Source organism: Podarcis bocagei (assembly GCF_964188305.1).
Source record: "Podarcis bocagei genome assembly, chromosome: 5".
Lineage (NCBI taxonomy): Eukaryota > Metazoa > Chordata > Lepidosauria > Squamata > Lacertidae > Podarcis > Podarcis bocagei.
The window spans coordinates 92,297,607-92,310,633 of record NC_138129.1 but is presented as its reverse complement, the minus strand read 5'-3'; the positions used below and the strand labels follow the sequence as shown (position 1 = coordinate 92,310,633).

At 43.7% G+C, this 13,027-nt stretch overlaps 1 long non-coding RNA gene across 1 annotated transcript in view; it reads left to right on the top strand.

Moving 5' to 3' along the window:
• The first annotated feature begins 1,851 nt into the window (after window positions 1–1,851).
• Window positions 1,852–13,027, top strand: part of LOC308587137 — a 74,817-nt gene continuing 63,641 nt past the window's right edge. Inside the window, exon 1 of the long non-coding RNA XR_014008207.1 lies at window positions 1,852–2,089. This is a non-coding gene — a long non-coding RNA (uncharacterized lncRNA). The remainder of the gene's footprint in view (window positions 2,090–13,027) is intronic.

The window sequence follows — 13,027 nt, the reverse complement described above, 5'->3', positions numbered from 1 at the left end:
TATATATATAATTTATAATTTTTAGGTTTATACATTTCAATAATTTTACAGTCATTTTAACATTTCAGAACTTGACTTCCTTCCCCCTCTTTCTGCGCTTCCTTAAATTTATTTTAAATATTTCCTGCATATCCAAATGAACTTATTTGTTCATTTATTCATCTACTTTATATTTGCATGACTTGATACCTCAACAGAAAAAAGTACTAGTATTAGATTTAATCATGATTGTAGAAGTCATTTCATAAACAGAAGGATTCACAAATTCAAGAAATTTAATTATAATAACATTTTGAAAGCTGATGATGATACAGCATTAAATCGAACCAAACAACCATTTGCTAAATAGAAAACAATTTCTAATCATAATTTATGGCAAAATTTAAGGGAACCCGTTAACAATATCTAACTTAGTCAGAAACCTTCCAAACATTCTAATCTTAAAAGTGCAGCTGTCCCAAGGTTTTCCTGTACACAGCCGAGACCTAATATCTTACGATCTCATAGCACATAATTGTGTAAAGGAAAACTTTTGACTCGTTAAACTTTCAGGATGAGCATGTTTAGGGTGGAAGACCCTAACAAAACAAAAAATTAAAATCAGGGCTCCTTAGCTGCCAGCTATATCACTTCAAATGTTGCCCCATATTTGAACATAGCTGTAGAAAAATACCAATTTACCCATAAGGCCATGGGAAAACACAGCAAGGTGTGAGTGCGTCTGTATGTTACGAGGTCCAAACATTTCTGGGTGCGAGGACAAGCCCTGCCTTATTGATTGTGGTAACCATACATTTGTCCCTATTGAAATTCAAAACTAGAAGAATGTATTCCCTGGTCCTGAATGGGGTAGCTGTGCCCCTGAAGGACCAGGTGCGCAGCCTGGGAGTCATTCTGGACTCACAGCTGTCCATGGAGGAGCAGGTCAATTCTGTGTCCAGGGCAGCTGTCTACCAGCTCCATCTGGTACGCAGGTTGGGACCCTACCTGCCCGCAGACTGTCTCGCCAGAGTGGTGCATGCTCTAGTTAACTCTCGCTTGGACTACTGCAATGCGCTCTATGTGGGGCTACCTTTGAAGGTGACCCGGAAACTGCAATTAATCCAGAATGCGGCAGCTAGACTGGTGACTGGGAGTGGTCGCCGGGACCACATAACACCGGTCCTGAGAGATCTGCATTGGCTCCCAGTACATTTCTGAGCACAGTTCAAAGTGTTGGTGCTGACCTTTAAAGCCCTAAACGGCCTCGGTCCTGTATACCTGAAGGAGCGTCTCCACCCCCATCGTTCAGCCCGGACACTGAGATCCAGTGCCGAGGGCCTTCTGGCGGTTCCCTCATTGCGAGAAGTGAGGGTACAGGGAACCAGACAGAGGGCCTTCTTGGTAGTGGCACCCACCCTGTGGAACACCCTCCCTTCAGATGTGAAGGAAATAAGCAGCTATCTTCTCTTTAAAAGACATCTGAAGGCATACCTGTTCAGGGAAGTTTTTAATATTTAATGCTGTACTGTTTCTAACACTTGATTGGGAGCCACCCAGAGTGGCTGGGGAAACTCAGCCAGATGGGCGGGGTATAAATAATAAATTATTATTATTATTATTATTATTATTATTATTATTATTATTATTATTATTATTATTATTTCAGTAGAGACAAAATGTAAGGTTCTATACTTAAGCAGGAATAACTAGCTGCATCAATATAAGACAGGGGAGACCTAGCTTGCCAGAAGTGTGTGTTTGTGAGAGAGAGAGAGAGAGAGAGAGAGAGAGAGAGAGAGAGAGAGATTATGAGCTTTAGGGGTCTTAGTAGATCACAAGCCTAACATGAGTCAACAGTGTGATGCAGCAGCAAAAAAAGCTAATGCTATTCTAGGCTGAATTAACAGAAGTATAGTGTCCAGGTCAATGGAAGTAACAGTACCATTCTATTCTGCCATGGTCAGACCACATCTGGAATCCTGTGTCCAGTTCTGGGCACCACAATTTAAGAAGGATGTTGACGAGCCAGAATGTGTGCAGAGGAGGGCAACCAAGATGATCAAGGGTCTGGAAACTAAGCCTTATGAGGAACGCTTGAAGGAGCTGGGTATGTTTAGCCTGGAAAAGAGGAGATTGAGAGGAGATCTGATAGCCATCTTCACATATCAAAAGGGTTGCCACATGGAAGATGGAGAAAGTTTATTTTCTCCTTCTCTGGAGGGTAGGTTCCAAACCAATGAATTCAAGTTGTGAGAAAGGAGATTCTGAATAAAGTTTGGGGGGAACTTTCTGATAGTAAAAGCTGTTTGGCAACGGAACGGCCCTCCATATGTTTTTGGCCTACAACTCCCATGATCCCTAGCTAGCAGGATCATGAGAGATGATGGGAATTGTAGTCTCAGAAGATCTGGAGGGCCGAGGTTGAGGAAGCCTGTGGTAGACTCTCCTTCCTTGGAGGTTTTCAAGCAGCAGTTGGATGGATGGTCATATGTCATGGTTGCTTTAGTTGAGGTTTCTGCATTGCAGGGGTTGGACTAGATGACCCCTGGGGTCCCTTCCAACTGCACCATTATATGATTCTATGATTCTATGAATGCAGTGGAGGACTAGAGATAGAAAGTGAGCTGAAGCAGAAAGTGACCCAGTGAGCATGTCAATAGAGGACTAATAAATCTCCATGTAGTTGCCATGGAGATGCTCTATAAAGGGAAGGAAGGTTCACGATAATCTCTGTAGCATGTAGCGTGGAAACATTTGCAACCCTCTTAGCCTTGACTCCCAGGAGACAGTCAGAAGCCTGTGGGCACATGCCCTTCCCCTGGGATAATAATACTTGATCTCACAGAATCTTGCTATTTTTAAAAAGCTTCTCTAAGTATCTTTATGCCCCCCTTCAATCATATCCATAGACAGGTTACAAGAAATAACTTAAATGTAAGTACGAAAGAAAGCCCATAATAATTTCTAGATCATAAATTCACACAAGCGGTGTAAACACAGTAAGATTGGGAAAATTAAAAAGTGTTCGCCTGAAACCCAAAAGACAATAAAATAGGCACTAGGCAAATCTCTCTGGAGAGACTAATTCCACAACTAGGATATTAACAAGAGCTCTTTCTCTGGTAGCCTCAACAGGTAACAACAGGGAACCCACAGAAGGCTCCCTAACTTAAAGAATATGAAGACAGGTATCTTGACAAGTGTTAGGAAAGCTTGTCGCTTGGGTGAATTAGATTCAAACAATCTCTTACAGTTTCTGGAGTTCAAAGGCTTTATTCATGAAGGAACTATGTACAGGGATGAGTGGGAATAAGAGAGAGTAAGCAGCAGACATCTTGTCTCAACATATTGGGAGAGAGAGAGAAAAACAAAAATGGCTCAACTTTTAGAGGTGGAATTAACTCAGACAGATAGGCTACAAGCAAGTGCTCTCATGCGGTTTAAAGTTACGGTACATATGCATTGGTAGACGCTCAAGAGAAGGAAATGGATTTGCTTTTCTACAGCAGCAAGGATCCCACTCCTAAACTGTGGAAAGCCCTAAAAGTCACCAACAGCACTTGATTGGCTCTGGAAACGGACTGGAAGCCAGCATGTTTTAATTTCTTTATTTCATAGAATTTATAAAACACTTTTCACCAAAGGTGCACAATGATAGTAAAATAATCTAATCTATAAACTACAATCAGTTGAAATCAGATTCATACATTACAATGTAAATATTGCAGCATCAAAACAACATAATACAGACAGCATGAACCTAAAGGTAAAGGGACCCCTGACCGTTATGTCCAGTCGCGGACGACTCTGGGGTTGTGCCGCTCATCTCCTTTTACTGGCCAAGGGAGCCGGCGTACAGCTTCCGGGTCATGTGGCCAGCATGACTAAGCCGCTTCTGGCGAACCAGAGCAGCGCACGGAAACGCCGTTTACCTTCCCGCTGGAGTGGTACCTATTTGCTTGCATTTTGACATGCTTTCGAACTGCTAGGATGGCATTCTGTACATAATACAACATAATACAATATAAACACACACACACACACACAATATACATAGGTTGGCATACATAATACAACATAATACAGACAGCATGGACCTAAGCCAGAATTATTCAGTAAAGCTCAACCACTTTCAAAGTGTCCTGGTTTTTACTTTTTGAAATATGGCAACCAAAAAAAAAAAGCCAATATTTGCTGGCAATCCCCAGCCCAGGTACTCTCAGAGTCCAAGCAGCCATGTATACAGAGAGGCAGTAAACATTGAATTGGGCCTGGTCACATACAGGCAGCCACTGCAAGATGGTAGGACGATGGCTCCTCTGTGGCTACTAAAAGTCTTGTGGATGCAGCAGCTGGCAAAAGACCAACATTTAATAGATGCCATTTTTTAGTGGCACAGAAATGGGGTGTTTCCTCTTTGTCTGTTGCTGCCCCATTGTGAGATGTCCTTAATGCATATCTTGGAATTCTTGGAAGGAGACTCAAGACTAAAATTCCCACAGAAATGTCCATTATTTGGCTAGGCTCAAATGCTTGCTTGCTTGTCGATTCACTGGACTGACAGCACAAGTTTTCTTCAAGGAGCTCCAGATTGTGTACGCCGTTCTCCCACCCTCCATTAGATCCCAACAACAGCCCTGTAGGGTAGGGTAGGTTGAGAGACAGTGATTGGTCTGAGATCAGCTCCTTGGCTGCGTGGGCATTTGAACCCTGTTCTTCCAGGTTCTTGTCCAGCACTCTAACCACTGCGCCAAAAAACAGCACAAGATACAGATGTAGACAATAAACAGGTTACGTACACACATTTGCAAATACTTTACAGTGGTAATAATAATAATATAATAATAATTTATTATTTATACCCCGCCCATCTGGCTGGGCCTCCCCAGCCACTCTGGGCAGCTTCCATAAAAACCAAAAATACCTCGGGTTAAGTACTTAATTAGTTCCGGAGGTCTGTTCTTAACCTGAAGCACCACTTTAGCTAATGGGGCCTCCGGCTGCTGCCACGCCGCCAGAGCCCGATTTCTGTTCTCAACCTGAAGCAAAGTTCTTAACCTGAGGTACTATTTCTGGATTAGTGGAGTCTGTAACCTGAAGCGTATGTAACCCAAGGTACCACTGTATTTGCTATGATATGCATAAGTTCTCTGATTTATTCTGGGAGGAGGAGAATGAAACAATAGCAAACTGCTGCATCTAGTTTTGCTCAAGAGAAAATGGCCAGTGACAATTTGACCCCCAGAAGTTGGCACACATACCGTATTTTTCGCTCTATAAGATGCATCCGACCATAAGACACACCTAGTTTTTAGAGGAGGAAAACAAGAAACAAGAAAGCAATGCAAAGCCTCTTGAGTGAAGAGGCAGGAGCTCTCCGGCTGCGCTCAAGAGGCTTTGCATGGCTATCCCTGAAGCCAGAAAATCGGTGCGCACCGATCCCTCTTACTCTTCTGGCTCCAGCAAAAGCAACGCAAAGGTCTCTTGAGCGAAGAGGTAGGAGCCGCACGCTCTGTCCCTTCCCCCACCTCATGCGAAGGCAGTAAGAGCCGTGCGCTCTTTAAAGGGAGTGCGGCTCTTGGGGGCTTTTGCGGGAGGTAGGGGAAGGGACAGAGCGTGACTAAGCCAGAAGCTAGAACAGCGAGAGGGAGCGCTGTGCAGCGCTCGCTCTCGCTGTTCTGGCTTCTGGGATAGCTGTGCAGCTTGCACTCGCTCCATAAGACGCACACACATTTCCCCTTACTTTTTAGGAGGGGAAAAGTGTGTCTTATAGAGCGAAAAATACGGTAATTCTTCGGCACCCAAAGAGTTTCAATTGAACTAAATAATCTCTCAACTAGAGAAGGAAGGAAGGAAGGAAGGAAGGAAGGAAGGAAGGAAGGAAGGAAGGAAAGAAAGAAAGAAAGAAAGAAAGAAAGAAAGAAAGAAAGAAAGAAAGAAAGAAAGAAATGCTGCTCAGCCATCTCTTCTTCCCCTCAAGGTTTTCCAAAAGCTGCCTTTGAAGAGCTAGGAACAGCTCCGTAGAATTTCAATGCACTAAAATGGCACAGGCATAAAATAACCCAGCATGCACTGGTTGGGTTAAAAGCAAACTTGTCAAACAGCTTTCCCTGCTCGTGTGGGGGCACCTCTGAGATCTTCCTCCTCTGGTATGAAGTCTCTCTCCTGAAAAAGGAACTTCATGGGATTTATCTGCACAATTTTATTTTATTTTTAAATCTGAAAGCACTGTGGCAAGCTCGACCCACCTTGTGATCCTCCACCGAGGTGAGCCCAAACCCATGGACGTTTTATGGATGCAAGGATACCCAGGTGGGGGCAAATGCAGAGGTCTGGCCATGGCCTGGCAGACAAAAGCCGGTCCAATAAAATGTTTGTGTGTGCAATACAGATAGCCTCCTAAACGCTCACCCCCTCTAAAATCAACTCTGTCCTCCCAAAATGCGCCACCTGCGAAGGGGGGCAAATTTAGAGGACGCATAACAAGTCCTTGTTGCACTCGGTGCTAAGGGCTAGGATAAAGGTCACATCTGAACCAGGCCCCTATTTTGCCCCCACGCCAGCTGGATGCAAGCTATAGTTGTTGGCACTTCTGGGTACCCTCCGGCTCACTGTTAGAATTCCTGTTCCGTGATTGCAGTCATGGGATTGCTGTCTATCACATGACGGTGTATGTTTTGACTCCACAGAGTTGGAAGTGACGGAGACAGGATGTTTGTGTTACTGTGTTCCGTGAAGTGGAACTATTGTCCTTTGTTTTTTTCCTCTTCGCTGTCAGATGCTAAAGAGAGAGGGAGCCATGTTCTGGTGCTCCATAAGTGTTTATATGTAAATAAAGTAGATTAGCCAAAATGCTGAGTTGCTGAGGTCTGTTACGCAACTGTGCAAACTCTGCGGATCCCTAAGTGTGCCGGTGTCAGTTGGCATTGGTCATTGTGATGTTCGGGCTGAATAAAGCTTTTGAAGCTCCTGAACGATCGACCAGGAGGGAGAGAACATGCCAGTCAGGCATGTGTCTCTGCCAGGGTCCTACTCGAGTGTAGGCTGAGCACCTGACACTCACCAGAGAGCATCTGAGAGAGAAAAGGGTGTCGATGTACAATGTGTGCAACTGTAACTCCTCACTCTGCAAGCAGATGTTCTGTGAGTAGATAAAAGCAGCATGTATCGGCAGAGAGGTAGACTTTGCAAATACAGTGGTACCTCGGGTCACAGACGTTTCAGGTTTCAGACGCTTCAGGTTACAGACTCCGCTAACCTATTTGTCTACTTTCACTGTGATGTGCTTTTGAACTGCTAGGTGGGCAGGAGCAGGGACCGAGCAACGGGAGCTCACCCCGTCACGGGGATTCGAACCGCCGACCTTCTGATCGGCAAGTCTAGGCTCTGTGGTTTAACCCACAGCACCACTCGCATCCCATTTGTGCAAACCCTATACTGCCATATAACACGGCTTCTTCAGAGGGGAAAGGAGTGTGTTATGTGCACAAGCACCTCTCTCTGTCTGGGATGGTGAACAGACTGGTCAATTTTCGCTGTCAGAAACTGGTTTGATTCAAAAACGAAAAGCAGAGATTGTGCTCATACTGCCTTGAGCACAGAAATTGTCCTACTCCCATTAGCAAATGTAAGAGCAATGTGTTGCTCCAAAGCAGGCAGGCAGGCAAGGGGTGAAGAGAGAGAGGTTTGAGATAAATTTGAGAAGAGATGAGGGAGCAGCAGCCCCAATACAGTGGACTAAAGATTTTGGATATAATGTTCAATTAGAATCATGGGAAAGGTTATAGGAGGAAGGTATTAATTTTACTGCATGCAGTGCCCTTAAAGAAAATGTTATGAAAATGATGTATAGATGGTATTTAACACCAGCTAAACTTGCCAAAATGTACAAGACAAGAACTAATGAGTGCTGGGAATGTAAAGAAAAGGAAGGTAGCTTTTACCACATGTGGTGGACTTTTCAAGAGGTAAAGGCTTTCTGGGAAATGATATATAATAAGTAAAAGAAAATGTTTAAAAATACTTTTGTTAAAAAACCAGAAGCCTTTTTAATGGGTGTGGTGGGTGAAGAGATACCAAGGGAAGAGAAAAGGCTGTTTATGTATGCAACAACTGCAGCAAGAATTATTTTAGCCCAGAAATGGAAACAAGAAGAAGTACCAACAAAAGAAGAGTGGCAGATAAAGATGATGGACTTTGCAGAACTGGCTAAGCTGACAGGAAAAATCCACAACCAGCACAATCAAGCATTCCAAAAGGACTGGAGTAAATTTATACGATATCTCAATGATTATTGTAAGCAATTAATATCACTAGCAGGGTTGGTTGAAGACTTGTAATGAGAAACTTTCCACCTTTCTACATTTATTTAAATTTTGAGTTACTTTGTAATGTGTGTAACTAGAATTGGAATACGTGCAAAATGGAATTATATAAAGGTTAATTTTGAAAGCTATGAGGCGGGAGGGAAGGAAGTTGACAGGCTCTAAAGAGCCAGGGACGTAAAGTGGAGTGTTATGATGTGAACGTATATTATAAAATAGAAAATAAATATAAATGTCTCATTCATATATATATATATATATATATATATATATATATATATATGGAGGAGCAGCCCCTTGGAATTTGCTGAAAGCATAGAATGCAAGACAGTAATTTACTTACACACACACACAAACACAAACACACATACACACATACACACAAATATATATATTTGCTCCCCATAACCTTTAAAAGCAACAACAAAACCCCACTCCCTTCCCACCCTCTGCTTTGGAAGCTAAAGACACTAAATGAAAACCTAGTGATTACAGCTGCTGCAAACCTTTACTTACAGCTGAAAATAAGGCTCTGAATAAAGGAGGCACAAGACAGCTGTGAGCAGGCCTCTAATTTCCTTTGTAATAATGCCTTCTGGGTGTGTCTGAGACCTGCCAGATGAGAGGCACAAAGGAGGGCAGCCCAGCTGCGGAACCACGGAAGAGGTAGGTAAATTACAGAGCCCATGGAAGTTCCTGCCAATCTCCTGGCAGGCTGCAGCCTCCAAGCGTCACTCCGCAGAACATATCCTGGAAAAACATTTGATGCTACATCCCAGGGACAGACTAGATGTCACGGGGACATCAGTGGTCCAGATCACCCACTTTTCAAGCAGCTGCATAAATCTGTTAATTTGACCTGTGATGCTACACTGACTGCGCGGGCTGTTCTTTCCCTTACAAATTAAATATATGTTCTCTGCTTGGGAAAACAGACAGCAGCCATTGAATTACAGTCATACCTCGGGTTACAGATGCTTCAGGTTGTTCTTTTTGGGTTACGGACCACCAAAACCCAGAAGTACTGGAATGGGTTACTTCAGGGTTTCAGTTGTCGCGCACGTGCAGAAGCTCTAAATCGTGCTTTGCACATGCACAGAAGCCTCGAATCTCAACCTGTGTGTGTGCAGACGTGCCGCTGCAGGTTGTGAACGCTGTGGGTTGCGAATGTGCATCCCGCACGGATCACGTTCACAACCCAAGCGTCCACTGTATTATATGCTTTCCTCTGTAGGAAAAATAGCAGCTTTGGTAAGGGTGGGTAGGGAAAATAGCAGCCTGGGGGAGAATTGTCTTTTTCCAGCTCAAAGAAGCAGCCTCGTGGAGCTAGTTTTTAAAAACAAGCGCGCGCGCGCACACACACACAAGATCCTGAACACAGCTATCCCATGATGGCATGTCTGGTTGAACTATCCCATGGAGGGGTTAATCCAGGGTTAGGCAACATAAGGCCAAGGGGCTGGATGCGGCCCAATCGCCTTCTCGATTTGGCCCATGGACGGACTGGGAATCAGCATGTTTTTACATGAGTAGAATGTGTCCTTTTATTTAAAATGCATCTCTGGGTTATTTGTGGGGCATAGGAATTCATTCATTCCCCCCTCCCCCCAAAAAATATAGTCTGGCTCACTACATGGTCTGAGGGACAGTGGACCAGCCCAGAGCTGGAAAAGGTTGCTGACAGGTAAAGGGTAAAGGGACCCCTGACCATTAGGTCCAGTCACGAACGACTCTGGGGTTGTGGCGCTCATCTCGCTTTATTGGCCGAGGGAGCCAGCGTATAGCTTCCAGGTCATGTGGCCAGCATGTGGACTCTGGCGAACCAGAGCAGGGCATGGAAATGCCGTTTACCTTCCCGCTGGAGCAGTACCTATTTATCTACTTGCACTTTGACATGCTTTCGAACTGCTAAGTTGGCAGGAGCAGGGACCGAGCAACAGGAGCTCACCCCGTTGCGGGGATTTGAACTGCCAACCTTCTGATCGGTAAGTCCTAGGCTCTGTGGTTTAACCCACAGCGCCACCCGCGTCCCACGTGTGCCCAGCTGCCCCTGCCCAATTCACAGGCCTGACTTTGTAAGCCAGTGGGACAGATAGACTGCCCTGGGAGGTGGGAGCTCTCTTTCACTGTAAGCATTTAAGCAGAGGCCAGGCAGGCAGCTGCCAGAGAAGCCGCAGTAGTTGATTCTGCCCTGCCGCTCCTCCACTTAGCTGCAGGTTTGACTGGACAGCCTCCTCCAACTCTGCGATTCTAGGTCTTTTTAGTGATTCAATGAAACAAAAGTAGGAACCTTCAGAAGGAACTGGAAGTAAGAGCAAAAAGTGACAAGGGTAGGCCAAGGAGATATTTATTGACCCAACGCATTTCAGATGCTTCAGGCCCTTTAGGGAGATTAAGGGAAGCCAACATTCCACATTTAGATGTGCTCCTTATTTTCTTACGCTCAAGTGATGAAAAGTATTTCCCTTGGAAGGAACATGAAAGGACCCCCTTCGTTGTGTAAAGGTTCACAGGGCGTTATTTCCGTGGAATAAACCTGAGGAATGCAATTCTAGCTTTTTATAAACAGATTTGCTAAGTGCACCTAATATATAATTTAGTGAAATAAATATGAGCATGTGATTTAAAAACTATGACATCATAAAGAACTTTATCATAACAAGTCTGACTCCACAATAGGCCAGTTGCCCTTCCGCCATTGGTTTTGGAAGGGCAACTGGCCTATTTGGAACTTCCTGCAGCCAATCAGAAGCTGCGATTTGGTTTTTGAACGTTTTGGAAGTTGAACAGACTTCCGGAACGGATTCCGTTCGACTTCCAAGGTCCGACTGTATACGGAAATGATATATCACTGGTACCTAACACCAAGTAAACTGGCAAAAATGTATAAATCTAAATCAAATAAGTGTTGGAAATGTAAAGAGAAAGAGAGTTCTTTTTATCATATGTGGCTGTCTTGTAGTAAGGTTAAAGCTTACTGGGAAATGATATATAATGAAATGGAAAGGATGTTCAAAATAACATTTGTAAACAACAACAACAACAACAACAATCTTTATTACAGTCCAGAGACCCAACAAATCGTTACAAAGCAATACACAATTCATACAGCCTACCTCCAGGTTAAGCAAGCATTTTGTTCAGAATATAGGGATCATTGGTTCTTGCAACCACCGATAAAAACTTTGCCACTGCTAATGTTCTAGCATTTGTCCGGTCTTCCAATAGGAACCTGACATAGTGAGCCTTTGATTTTCCCGGGAAAGGTACCAGCAAGGGTAGTATCAGTTCAGCCCTGGCTTGCTCATATTTTGCATAGTGCAACAAAATATGTTTTATGGAATCGATGTATTGAGTAAAAAAACAAAAACAAAAAAAACCCCAGAAGCTTTTCTTTTGGGAATTATAGGGACAGAACTACCAAAACTGTATAGAAATTTATTCATGTATGCCAATTATAGTGGCAAGAATGTTACTCGCCCCAAAATGGAAAGAAGCAGAAGTCCCAGCAAAGGAAGAATGGATGCAAAAACTTATGGAATATGTAGAAATGGCGAAACTTGCCGGAAGAATAGGAAATCGAGATAACAAACATTTTATAAAAGAATGGAAATGGTTTATTGAAGATTTACAGCTAAATTGTAAACAGATAAGAACATTGGCAGGATTATTATTGTAATAATGTGCAGTTTTAAAAGAGTATATATTTAAAAGAGATGAATAAATGAGCAAATTAAGTTAATTAGGATATGTAGAAGATATTAAAAATAAGTTTGAGGAACCGCAGAAAGAGGGGGAAGGAAGTCAAGTTTTGAAATGTTAAAAGGATGGTAAAATTAGTGAAATGTATAAACCTGAAAAGCATAAATAAAATGTAATGAAATGAAATGAAATTAGGCACTTGGAATAAGACTTCTCCCTCCTGGCCACAACTTCACATCTAGCACAGGCAAACAAAAGGAGCAATTACCGAGTGAAAATAAGCCCTGGAATGGTCATCTTGGCCAATGCTAAACTGAAGTGTGGCTACAGCTGCTCTGGGGAACTGGCATGCAGTCCTTAATTAACTGCAGAAAGGAGTTTATTGCTGAGGAAAAGGCCAGTGGAGCAGAGCTCTTAACCATCGCATCTCTGCCTGGCCAGGTTCACTTATGCGCAGCTTGAAATGGCACAGCCCTGGTCCAGCGACAAACTCGACTGCTTCTCAGATGGACGAGATGAAGTCTCCGAAGAGCTCGCTAATTAAGGAAAGTGATACTTGCGAACCAGACACTGATTGGCCAAGCGCAAAACACTCAGCAGTGCCAATCTGTTAGGGTTGTTTTTTTTCTCCCCTCGTAGCTAAGCATCATGAAAGGCAACTAGGCAATTTTAATTAACATGCAAATAAGCGGTGACATGAGCATAGCACATGACTCGGGGAACCAAAAGAGCCGGCGAGGCGATACATTTTCAGCTATAAGCATTTAAAAAAAAGAGGAAAAAGACGCCCTTTGTAACTGAAAGGTCGCATCGCCAACTGCGCTCTTTATAGCGATTGTCAGTTGTGCCGTGTTTTTCGGGGCATGAGGGTGCACAATCTGGCTGGCACTCCAAGAATACCCTCGGGCGTCTTCAGGTTCCCTCTGCAAGGATTTGTGCAAGCACAGCAGAGAAAGCAAAAATTGGGGCCTAGTTGAACTGAACAGTTGCACCAGTGCAGTGATGGTGAACCTTTTAGA